Source organism: Biomphalaria glabrata, chromosome 18 (assembly GCF_947242115.1).
Source record: "Biomphalaria glabrata chromosome 18, xgBioGlab47.1, whole genome shotgun sequence".
Taxonomy (NCBI): Eukaryota; Metazoa; Mollusca; class Gastropoda; family Planorbidae; genus Biomphalaria; species Biomphalaria glabrata.
This window is the reverse complement of record NC_074728.1, coordinates 22046410-22060597: the sequence shown is the minus strand read 5'-3', so window position 1 is coordinate 22060597 and position 14188 is coordinate 22046410.

The following is a 14188-nucleotide window of genomic DNA, read 5'->3' as shown; positions in this document are numbered from 1 at the left end:
CTAGATGCATGACAAGTAGGACGCAATCATCCTCTTTTTGAATTAAGTCTGTATTTTATAAGATAAGATAAGATTGCCCACCAAAATTATTTATTATACAGGAGGGAGGCACAAAATAGAGCGCTGCGCATAAAGGCGGAATGAAGAAACCAAAGGTGCACTGAAACAAAATAAATTTAAAAATTCCTCACAATTAAAGCTGGCAAACTAAATAAAGTCAAATTATAGTTAGCTTGCTTCTAAATTAAGAACAGAAACAGCGTTAGAAACTGAGTTTAGAAATCTCATTTTTTATTTTAAAATTCTTGCTCTTTTGCTGTAATTGGAGGGTTTCTAGTGTCCTTTGATATTGCGCGCATAAACCTTTTTAGATTTGATAAACAAAGTAGGTAATTCGCCTTTTAGATTATAGTTTATTTTATCTACATATGTTAATATATTAATATGTAAATGTCTATTTTAAAAAAAACAACGTTAAAGCTAACATTGAAATAGAATAATTTAACCTTTTTTTAAACAAAAAACATTGGTAAAGCGATGTTTCGAAAACTCACTAGTATGTAATAGGATATTGCTACGAGTTTTAGGGAATTGCCACTAGATAAAAAAGTATGTTCTACTTTAAATGACAGCATTTTCAGATGATGTTATGAAATCAAGTCGGCTTCACGAACATATAGCAATATCCAGAAATAATTTAAGAAATATTCATAAACATTAAAACAAATCTACTATTAAAACAATATTAAAAACAAAAAAAGGCAAAGTTGGATATATTTTAGTGGCCTCTTAAAAAAATGCATAGACTTTTAAAAAAGTCTTATGATATTGTTTGAAAAGTGATTAAAACTAAAATTAATTATTTTTTTAAAATATAAGTTACACTAAAAAACTTTTTTTCTGTTAGTGATGAAATATTACTTCAAAATTGTCTAGTTATGTAGCTTATGACAACATGTAGGAAACCATCAGAGGTTGGACGCTACAGTGACTTCATAAGTACTATAGAATAAAGAACACATCTATTCACCATTCACATTGTGAGTTAGATAAAACACAAACCCATGCCGAAAATGATGTCATGTTTCAACAGGTTTGTGAAACAAATGATTAAAAGAGGTTAGACTCTAGTTGTAAACTGAAGTTAGCTGGATTTTGAAATACATTTTTAAAAAATAGAAACAGGAAGATTCAGCAGTTGGCGATGACTTTAAGCAGGCTAAAAATTGTTTTACATGGTAGGCATCTAACGCAAATGAATGAAACCAACCTCCGACTTCTAGGAAAGAAATGTACTTTCATTGATTATATATATATTTTTTTTCTTTTATCAAGATATTAAATCTATTTTTTAAAGAGTTTTACAATCTCACGTAACTTGTTTGTTGACAAATGAATTACTGCCTAAGGACACCGATATCTATGCAATTCACATTACAATGCTCTACGATGAAATTACGATTCGCTTCTAAAATATAAAAAAAAAAATATAAAAGACAAATGACAATTATTAAACATATTTTACTGACGTTCAAATTGAGTTGCAGGAAAAAATAGATTTACAAAATTTTGTCTTCAGTAAAAAGAATGTAAACATAGGAGGCACACAGTGGCGTAGCTAGGGTGGGAGAGAGGGGAGAGAATTAAAAAAAAAAAACCCGGGACTCTACTTGAACGGGGGCACCAAATGAGTGTTTTTTAATTAATTAAATTAAATATTACGCAAAATGCAGGGACCCTCAAAGATGTCAAGTCCCCAGCCCCCACTGGTCAGTTGAAAGACTCAAGAGAGAGAGAGAGAGTGGCAATTGTAAACAGTTAACAGGGACTTAAATCAAGTAATAAAGGGAACTAACTCTAATAAAAAAAATAAAGGTAGCCACCCTAATTGTCCCTCTTGTCACAGTGTAATTACTGCAAATTATTTGACATAATTTTTGTATAATGATAATATTGGCTGTTTTTGCCTTCAGTTCCAAGGATTACGGCTGAATGCGGTGTTTCACATAACTACGCAAACCCACTTGCGACCTGCATATATTCCCGAATTTCCTGCAGACAAAGCCGTTGTCTGTTGGCGGTCTATTAAAGTTTTCTTTCCGTCTTCTGCACCTGTCTTCAATAATGGCTTTTCTTTGAATCTCAAATGTTTGTTCCGCAGCTTTCGTGAGAGCTCTTCAACTGTCTCTCTTAGAAGCCATCTGCTGCCAGAGAATGCTGCCAGGTACTTTCCTCTATGCCAGCGAAGGCGAAATGGCTCCTGAGTGGATCTTTATATCGCTTACGGGGGCACCTCTGTGACTGCGTCCTCCTCTAAGCTCGCCAAAGAAGATGGCCTTTGGCGTGAGGTCGTCTCCCATGCGGGATAAGTGTTATTGACAGCATACAAATTAATAAATATATGACATTAGGTTTAAATTTGACTTATCACGCTTCTTTATAAGTGTTTGATTTCTCAAAGGGGGCGCTGACGGATTTTTTTAAAGAAAAAATACGAAAAGGGGGCGGTAGGAGGAAGGAGGTTGAAAACTACTGCACTAGACTTAAGCAATTGTAAGCAGTTAACAGGAACCTAAGTAAAGTATTAAAGGGGACTAACTCTTATTGAAAAAAAAAAGCAGCTACGCTTATTGTCCCTCTTGTCAAACCTGCCCCCTTAAAAATGCTCTTGTGGGGAAATTATATGATGCACAAGGCATTCAACTTGATTACAAAGAAAACAGTATTTTTTTTTTCAATAGCAAAAATTACAACAGCTTTATATTATTATCCTTTGTCTATACAACACTTCTAATCCAAAGGAGAGGAAAATACAAAAGATACAAAAGTATCAGTAGTCTGATTGTCTTCTAATGTATAATGTTATCTACACTCTTGACAGAGCGTCAGCAACTACATTATCTTTCCCTTTTACATGTACAATATTTGAATCAAACGGTTGGAGAGTCAAACTCCATCTCAGGATCCGTTGATTCTTCCCCCTCATTTGGTTAATGAAAGTTAGGGGGTTATGATCTGTGTATACAGTTACAGGATAGAAATTACTATTTATATAGTAGCTGAAACGAAGCTGTCAAAACAAGACCCAGTGCTTCTTTTTCTACCACGCTATAATGCATCTGATGCGACTTAAATGTTTCGGAAAAGAATGATATTGGGTGTTCATCTGTTTGGGTTAAGAACGCACCCACCCCAGAGTCGCATGCATCAACATGCAAAATGAGAGGGTTAGAGTGGTTAACTGCTTTTAAAACTGGGGCTGTACTAAGAACCCAATTCAGTTCTTCAAAAGCTCTTTGAGCAGAAGTGTTCCACTGAAATTTAATTTTACGTTTTAGGAGGTCAGTTATTGGGACAGCTATAACTGAATAATTACTGTAAAGCTTACGATAGTATCCTGTCTTACTCAAAAACCTTCTGACTTCCTTTAAAGATTTAGGTACAGGGTACTCTTGAATGGCTTCCACTTTAGCCTGAATAGGTTTAACTTTCCCATTACCCACAATGTAGCCTAAATATAGTATTTCTGCTCTACAGAAATTGCATTTGTTGAGATTAATAGTAAGATTAGAGTTCTTCAGCTTTTGAAATAAAGTCCTTAGACAAGCCAGATGAGTATCAAAGTCATCATGGTATATGACTAAATCATCAAGATAGGCCGAACAGTTTGGAATGTCGGCAATAACTTTGTTCATCAACCTCTGGAAAGTAGCTGGAGCGTTTTTCATACCAAAAGGCAAGACTTTGTACTGATATAGGCCGTCAGAAGTGCAAAACGCCAGAAATAAATTTGTTTCGCCTCCTCTGATAAAGGAAATTGCCAATACCCTGACAAGTGATCGATTTTTGTTATATAGGTGGCCTGTCCAACTCGATCGATTAAGTCAACAATGCGGGGAATTGAAAATGCATCTGCTTTGGTCACTAGATTAACCTTTCTATATTCGGTACAGAATTTATATGTACCATCAGGTTTAGATACCAACACGCATGGTGAGCTCCATGGGCTTTTACTTCTTTCTATAATGTTATTTTCCAGCATATAGTTTATCTCAGAAGAATTGAGATTTAGCAAGGGGTGTTGCTTCACAGTAGTTGCATCCCCTACATTAACTTCATGTACCACTAAGTTTTTCTGCTTTGGCACATCAGAAAACAACTGCGGGTATAATTGGATAAAATTACCTTTCTCGCTGACTAAGATGTTCAAATTTTTCTGACAACTTAGACAGGGCTTCAGAATTTTTAATCTTAATTGTAGGGATTTCTTTGTCAAGAATGTTATCAGCATATACCTGGTTCTCTTTTTCCCTTGGGGACTGAACTCTTTATAATAGCTAATACAGTTGCCTGATCTGAGGATCTTTCATGAAACTTCTTTAACCTTTTTATGTGACAACGAATTTTTCCTTTTCTCTTCCCTGGGACATGTAGTTGACATCACTTTCCTTGCCCACTACCTCGTATGGCCCATCATGCCTTTTCTGAAGGGCATCACCTTCCCTTGTCGTTTCCGTGAACACTTTGTCACCTATTTTAAACTGTCTTAGTGTCACCACCTCAAAGTTGGTGCCATAGAGTAGAAACCCTATTTCTATATTATGAATATTATTCACAACTCATGTTGCACAAAGGTGAACACTTTTGACCTTAAGTGAACCAGAGAGTTAAAGGCAGTCAGTCAACATAGAGATCTGGTAGCAAGCACTTGATAGAGTCACTTAAGATATAAGCAGTAGAGTTAGATGTTTAAAGTAGTTGGTTATAAAATAGTTACTAAGTTGTTATATTGGTGATATTTCTGTTGGATTAATACTGACCATTCCTGGGTCGAATTGTATATCGTATTCACCATGTGATGTTATATTAAACTTATTTGTGTCTGCTATATCCAGCGTCATTTCATTATTCTTTGATTTATAACCGGAACCCAATGTCACAACCACGCCTACATTGATAAACCGACAATGGTATCACAGCATCAAACATAACCACAGTGACATTCATAATATCCAAAATAACGCGGTGACACTTAGTTTTGGACTTCTTGTCATAAATAGATTTATTTTGGCCTTTTTCTAAGATTGCCATAAGCAAAGTCATTAATTCTAAACAGTTTGTCCTTTAGATTTCTAACATACACCCTCAAGTCTTTTGTTTCCTCCCGAGTTGGTATCCAGTTTTCGTTGATTACATTCAATGGACTTCGTACTGTGTGTCCAAACACAAGTACAAATGGACTGAACCCTGTTGAGCAAACAGTAAGAAGTTAATGTTTTCATCCCAAGTGTTTGTCTCAGTCTCAGCGTACGGTATCACCATGTTTTTAAGTGTTTGGTGAAAGCGTTCGATGGCACCCTGGCTTTCAGGATGATATGCCGTTGAAACCGAGTGTTCAATTCCCATCTGGCGGAGTGCCTGTTGGAAGATGTCTGACATAAAATTGCTGCCTTGATCGGTCTGTATAACCTTTGGCAACACGAACGTTGTGATAAATTTTGACAATGCTGTCACAATGGTTGTTGCCTTGATGTTTCTCAATGGTACTGCCTCTGGATAGGGCGTAGTCTTGCACATTATGCTAAGAAGGTACTGGTTCCCTCGTTCTGACCTTGGCAATGGGCCAACACAGTCCATAAGGATGAAAAACTGAAAAAATAGTGAGCTGGTAATGCTAGTAGGTGAGTCTTGTCTTTGCACATCTTTCTGTGACCAAGAGGCTTGTGTCACCTCGACAACCAGACAACACAATAAACTAACGGCTGATATAAACTAAACTAATAAAGAGTTTAAAAAAACAAATTTAATTTATACAACAAAAAAATACTTATATATATATATATATATATAATCAACAAGAATAAAGCAAAGTGCCAAATTTGACAACTAACATAAGCAAATAAACCATAAACCAAAATGTTACTAGTTCTATAATAAGACTACACATGACAACAATCAAGCAAACTAGCTCAGAACGACTAAGTGTACCCCCCACATCAATAATACTAGCCAGCAGGGCCGGTCTTAGGCCACTGCAGCCTATGCGGTCGCAGTGGGCCCCGCGCTTTCATAGGCCCCGCGCTAATTCAGAGTGTAATTCTTAAACTGCAAAATATATACGAAAAACTCCTGGAAATCTCCTGAATTTATTAAAATCTCCTGAAAACTCTTTAAAATTTCCAGAAAAATAGACAAAGTTGTCATTTGTGGGTGTCATTAATTTTCGGAAAACGCCAATCCTCTGTGTGATAAAAGGAAAAAAGGCATTGTCAGCTTTCATGTAATAATCGGGCGAATTTATACCTTAATCGGAAGTTAGAATACTTTATTTACTTTTATAGTCACTAGCATATAAATATGCCATTGGTTACAAGGTTCCTAAAGTACAGATCGCAATTTTTAACTTAGTAAAGTCGAATTTTTTTTCTTATACAAAATCTTAATTTTCACTTATTATCCTTATTCCCACACAGACTAGGCCCCGCGCAATCAGTTTCGCATAGGGCCCCGCAATTGCTAGGACCGGCCCTGCTAGCCAGTGCTTTTTTTTTCTTTTTTTAAAAAAAAAATAGGTTCCAGTACTCAGTGATGGATATCCTAACTTTTAAGTACTAATAATTTAATAATAAATATTAAAATACAAGAAACTTAATAATTTTTCCCCAAATTGAAAAAAGTGCCGGTAACAGGTACCGTCACACAAAAAGAGCACTGATACTAACATATTAACAATAACTAAATCTGTATCTAAATGCGACACTATCGCAGCAGTAACACACTTTAAAGCGTCTTAAATAGCAGTAACACACTAAGACTACTGCAGCGGCTTAAACAGCAGTAACACACTAAGACTACTACAGCGTCTTAAATAGCAGTAACACACTAAGACTACTGCAGCGCCTTAAACAGCAGTAACACAATAAAACTACTGCAGCGACTTAAACAGCAGTAACACACTAAGACTACTGCAGCGCCTTAAACAGCAGTAACACAATAAAACTACTGCAGCGACTTAAACAGCAGTAACACACTAAGACTACTGCAGCGACTTAAAAAGCAGTAACACACTAAGACTACTGCAGCGCCTTAAACAGCAGTAACACAATAAAACTACTGCAGCGACTTAAACAGCAGTAACACAATAAAACTACTGCAGCGACTTAAATAGCAGTAACACACTAAGACTACTGCAGCGCCTTAAACAGCAGTAACACAATAAAACTACTGCAGCGACTTAAACAGCAGTAACACACTAAGACTACTGCAGCGACTTAAAAAGCAGTAACACACTAAGACTACTGCAGCGCCTTAAACAGCAGTAACACAATAAAACTACTGCAGCGACTTAAACAGCAGTAACACAATAAAACTACTGCAGCGACTTAAACAGCAGTAACACACTAAGACTACTGCAGCGCCTTAAACAGCAGTAACACAATAAAACTACTGCAGCGACTTAAACAGCAGTAACACACTAAGACTACTGCAGCGCCTTAAACAGCAGTAACACAATAAAACTACTGCAGTGACTTAAACAGCAGTAACACACTAAGACTACTGCAGCGACTTAAAAAGCAGTAACACACTAAGACTACTGCAGCGCCTTAAACAGCAGTAACACAATAAAACTACTGCAGCGACTTAAATAGCAGTAACACAATAAAACTACTGCAGCGTCTTAAACAGCAGTAACACAATAAAACTACTGCAGCGTCTTAAACAGCAGTAACACAATAAAACTACTGCAGCGACTTAAACAGCAGTAACACAATAAAACTACTGCAGCGACTTAAACAGCAGTAACACAATAAAACTACTGCAGCGGCTTAAACAGCAGTAACACAATAAAACTACTGCAGCGACTTAAACAGCAGTAACACACTAAGACTACTGCAGCGCCTTAAACAGCAGTAACACAATAAAACTACTGCAGCGACTTAAACAGCAGTAACACACTAAGACTACTGCAGCGCCTTAAACAGCAGTAACACAATAAAACTACTGCAGCGACTTAAACAGCAGTAACACACTAAGACTACTGCAGCGACTTAAAAAGCAGTAACACACTAAGACTACTGCAGCGCCTTAAACAGCAGTAACACAATAAAACTACTGCAGCGACTTAAATAGCAGTAACACAATAAAACTACTGCAGCGTCTTAAACAGCAGTAACACAATAAAACTACTGCAGCGTCTTAAACAGCAGTAACACAATAAAACTACTGCAGCGACTTAAACAGCAGTAACACAATAAAACTACTGCAGCGGCTTAAACAGCAGTAACACAATAAAACTACTGCAGCGGCTTAAACAGCAGTAACACAATAAAACTACTGCAGCGACTTAAACAGCAGTAACACAATAAAACTACTGCAGCGACTTAAACAGCAGTAACACAATAAAACTACTGCAGCGACTTAAACAGCAGTAACACAATAAAACTACTGCAGCGGCTTAAACAGCAGTATTACAATAAGACTACTACAGCGGCTTAAACAGCAGTAACACAATAAGACTACTGCAGCGGCTTAAACAGCAGTAACACGGTAGCACTAACTCATATAGTATAACAATAGGCGGAAGTGGAAATCTTATAGGTCTACCTGTCACTAGCCTATAAGCAATATAAAATATAAATGGATGCGCCAGCTCACAGTTTGGTCTCCAATGTGTGAGAGCTCTTCAGGTGTCTCTTTCAGATGTCATCTGCTGCATACTGATTTCCTCTATGTTGATGGTGCCTGAGTTGATCTTTCTTGTGCTTCCTTGGGGCACCTCTGTTAAGACATCAACTATTAAACTCGTTTGCAAGATCGCCTTTGACATGCAATCATTCCCCAAAACGGGATTGTAGTTGGACGCATCTCAGCTGTCAATTAGTAATTAGTGCTTCTACACTCCACAGCAGCCTCCAACAGGACACGTTTTTTTTTCTTCAAGATAACTTGCCAGCGTATGCCCATTAAAGATGGAAGACACTTTTGATAGAAGCACTCGAGGACCATTAGATACATCTTCACTTTTTCTCTCCATAATTTTTTTCTTCGTTCCGATAGAATTATTCATTTTGCTCATTTATATTTCGCTATCCTGTTATGATTAAACGTCAATAACTTTGTTGTTTGTTATCAGAAAATGTTAGATTTGGTATCGAATGACAGGAGAATGCATGCTCTTTTTACACAACACAAACTAAAGTTTACAAATCCAAAAATGAATTTAGTTTAAGGGGGGGGGGGGGCAAATCAACGTTGGCATCGTCAATTAGGAAAGAAAGAGTTAAAGAACCCCAGGTCACACAGCCATACAAATGGTGGTCGAAACCTTTTGCTTTATAGACGCTCAGCAAAGACCTATTTCACAATACTTTCATTCGATGGTGACCAAATGCGCTTTGGACAGGCGGTTGTGTATGAGTGGAGCTTTCGGAATTTTTTTTTTTTTAAACTTTGGCAGGAGACGTACGTACTCGTCCTCAACATACCAGACCATATCCGTCATACCTCTTCTCCTCTTTAGTAATTACGAAATATTCAAACGCTCCTTTTTTTTATACATAAACATATACTCTATAGCAGGGGTTCTCAACCTGTGGACCATTATCCATTTGGGGTCCAATGCCAATTTTCCAGCGGACGTTTAAGACCCAAACTGTAGGAACTCCAGTACACTGTTAAACCAAAAAAAAAAATTGATAGGTACTATTTTGTTTACTAGCATTGTCATTCGATGATAAATTATTTTCAGCCATTTTAATCGTCACAGCATTAACATTTGTAACAGTTTCAATTACTGTCCATCCAACGGCGCGGCTAAATTCAACATTGCGCCATTGCCGAATCATTAATAATAATAATAATTTTATTTATAAAGCGCTGTTAACAAACAAAATGTAGGCTCAAGGCGCTGTAACAACATTACATACACAAAGACGTGAGCTAGATTAACAGTTAATCTAAAAAAGTTTTAAACAAGTAGGTCTTAATGTTCTTCTTAAAAGTGGTGTAGCATGTTGTCTGTCTGAGATCAATGGGGAGTGAGTTCCAAACCTTTGGTCCGTGAACTGAAAAAGCACGCAGACCGTAGCTTTTGAGGGAGAAACGTGGCACTACTAAAAGCGTTGAGTCCATTGATCGCAGGGCTCTCTGGGGGACATACGGAGTAATCAGTTCGCTAAGGTACAGGGGCATCTCATTGTTATATATACACTGATGACAAAGTGTGGCGACCTTGTATTGATCATTGATATTGTTTCTATGTTATTAAAAAGCACATCCGTATGTAATTAGTACTACGCCATCGTGTTATTGTAGAGTATAAGATAAGAGAAATGAACAACCCATGAAACTGGATCTCTACAACATTAACGAAAACATAGATAACGTTACTGTTGTGGGTCGCCGCATAGTTCAAAATTGAAACAAAAGTGATCGCGGAACTAAAAAGGTTGAGAACCGCTGCTCTACAGTAATACAACAGTCTCTAACATGGCATTTCAAAATCTAAAATATAACAGCAAATAAAATAGAACCTTATCCTTTAAACTATCAATGTTATCCAATGTTAATGTCACGTCAAAACAGACTTACAGTCATGTACAAGCATTCCTGTTATAATCTTTTAGTCAAGTGAAACCAGTCTTACAGTCATATAAAAGCAGTCAAAGTCATGTGGAAGCAGCCAAACTGTAATTTAAAAAGCTGTAAGTCATAGATTCATATGAAAGCAATTATACTGCCATGTAAAATCTCATATAGTCGTGTGAATATTTCAAACAATCTTGAGAAAAGTATATGTTAATCATCCCTGCGTCACTATATACACCCACTTTGCTATATATGAATTAAGTTGTATTATAAAGAATGCATTAATGAAAACCAATATATCAAAGTACTAAAATAAAACTAACATAATTCACTACATAATTCACTAAATAATTCACTAAATAATTCACTAAATAATAAAACAATTTAATCAAAACATCATAAAATACAATCATTTATAGCATTAAAAAAAAACACTAAAATATCATAATGAAACTTGACTGGGGTACCATACTATTTAAATATTAATATTGTTACGAATCTCACTATCCAGGCTCTCTGCAAACTGCACCATACACCACCAACTTAAAGAACTTGACAAGTCAGGGCTCCAAAATAACGTAAAGGTTTAATGTCCATAAATAACAGCCAATACTGTACAATTGGCAGCACGTGGAACAGTACAAATAGCTCTGCGATAACAAATATCTCTCCGCCGTATCAAGTCTTGCACTGGTCCCTCCGTCTCGTTCCGGGCTTGCACTGGGTTCAACAGTTCGGGACTGACTTCACACACTTGGGCTCGTTGTGTCGGACTCGATCACAGACCAAGATCAAGACGCCGTTCGTCTCAACTGTACTTGACAGTACTCCGCACTGAACCGTCGTAATGCTCCGTACAGGACCACACCGTTGAACTGTGCTGTAGTCGACCGTGTTCTGAACTCCTGTCGTAAACCCGCTTTCTGTACCTTCTGTCGTGAACCGTCTTGACTGCGACACCTCCGCTCTTTATATAGGGTTATATATTTATAGATAAGTACTGGCCTTCTCGAACCGGACAGAACGCCGCTCGACGTTTCTAGGTGGTCAGGTGACTACAACTCTCGTGACGCTGCGATCCTTCCCGAACCGTCCTGTTGACACGACTCGGCTGACAGTCGTACCTCGTCACGGTTGACCGCTCGTCTAGCGCTGGCCTGGGGCGATTTGCGTCGACTGACTACACACACACCACTACCCCTCTCTGTGCCACCACCAAGTTTATAACAATATATTAACAATATGGTTCAATACTATATTGCGACTGCAGCTTCATTAGTTTCAGTCTCATTCAGTCATTGAGCTAATAAGGATCATGCCAGTGGCGTAGCTATGTTGTGGGGATGGGAGAGAATTAGACAATTCCCCGGGCCTCCACTTGAGGTGGTCCCCCAATGAGTGTGTGAATTTTTTTTTTTACATTAAATATTAAAAATTTCGCCGTTATCTTATACTGTCGAATGTTAAAATGCAGGGGCCCCTAAAGAGGTCAAGCTTCCTCATAGGCCCCCAAATTATGACAAATCCCTAGTGAAGCCACTGGATCATGCCATTTAACGATGCAAGCGGATGATCTGTCAAAATTATAATAATAAGGTGACATACTATACAAAAATAGGTAAAAACTAGAAAAAATAAAAATCCTTTCATCTATGTAGCGGATGCTGGTCTATAATCTCTCATTCAATCTATTCCTTGCATTCCTTCCATACTGCAAAAGTTCTTTTCATTAAGCTTTGCATCCTCAAGGTCTTCTATAATAATAAGGCCTGTCTTCGAATCCGAATGCAGTATTTCCTGTGACAACTCAGCCCTAGCTGTGACCTACATACTTTGCCACTTCGAGGTAAAGCATAACCATCGTCCGCCGGTGGTCGGTTAAGATATTCTTTTCTCCTTCTGCGTCTGTCCCGCGGATTTTCTTTTGGTCTCAAATGTATATTCCGCGGCCTTCTGAAGACGCACGCAGCCAGGTTCTCTCTTCTATGTCAGCTAAGGCTAGCTGGTCTTTAAAGCGTTTCCGTAAGACACATCTGTTACCTCGACCACCTTTTAGACTCACCAAAAAAGACTTTTGGCATACGTGCGTCCCCCATGCGGGGTACGTGCCCAGCCTAGAGTAACTATTAACAGTCCAGCTGATTTCTACAGAAGATGGTGCGCAAAATGTTTATCAATGTCTATTAATTCTTCGACACTATTCTGTATACAAGGAAACATTTAAGTCGAATGCGGGAATTCCCGCTGCAAACGTGTGCCAAATATAAATTTAAGATTGTTATATATTGAAAAATTATAACGGTCAAGCCAGAGTTTTAACTCTTTGACCATTCAGCTAGTACTGAACGGATGAAGAGTTGCAAAGCTAATAAGAGAATTTTATACAAAAGAAAACTTGAGTAATAAAAGTGAAATCGTCTCTCTATTGAGAATTCGCTTTCTTGTTCTTGTTGGTCGTATTTTTTGTTCTCAATGAATTCTTAGAGTACATCATCCTATTGATCTAAAGTCCTATTCCGGAGCGACATTGTTCGCCACATAGAACATGGGAAATATGGCCATCTTTTGGCTTAGTCGGACGAAACCTTTCTTCTTTTATTATCCTCTAAATTTTGGATTTTAAAAGACCTTGGAGGCCTGCCTCGTTTCAACGGCTTTAAATTGATCATTTCTCTGAACAGAATCATCTTGTCATCTGGTCCAACATAATAAGCGTATTGCTTGTAAAAAGTTCGGCGTGTTTGTCTGAGGATCTTTAACATGTCCAAAGGTCTTTCATTAATCGAATCGGCACGACGTTTGAAACAGTCCTCCAGTTGCTGTTCAAGTTTACTATTTAAAGTAAACACTTCTATGTTTCTTATAAGTTTAAGCATAACGTCACATAGGAGCTGCTTATTAGTTTGAACATTAGCTAATTGATTTCGTTTTGGATATAAGCGTGGTCTCATGAATGTACATGCCTTATTCATTCTGTTTTCCACTTCTTCATTTTGTGAATGATCAAATGTAAATATTACATCAAGAAAATTTACTTGCGAGATTTCGTTATATTCAACGCCTTGATTTAAAGCCAAACATTTTGAAACTACAACAGTAAGGCCGATTTCTTCGCAAGCTTCTCTGAGATTTTTCAAATATTTCGCCAAGTAATTGAAATCATCAGAGGGTATTACAGCATGCTGATAAAACCTATATCCAGGTATTTCTAATTCTGGTGTTCTTTTATTTAATAAGAGACAAGTCTGATCATTAAAGCTTACAAATCTATAGTTAATATAGTACCACACAAATCGTGTAAGAATGAAATCCAAGCCACAACAAGATTTCTCTGTGTCTTGGATTGTATGCTCTTGATGTGCTGCAAGACAGTCAGTGCATAATGGAGCAACAAGTATAGAGAATAAACATTTATCTATGTGTCTTGGAAGACGCATCTTGATGATTGTTTGATGAAACAATTGTTTAAAGAGATTATTTTCAATTAGATCTAAAGTAGAAATAGTAAAAAAGCCAATACAAATTTCCTCTGTTCTAAAAGTCTCTTGCAACAGGTTTATAGAAAACAAAATTTCGTTTTTCGAACAACATTCCATTAAGG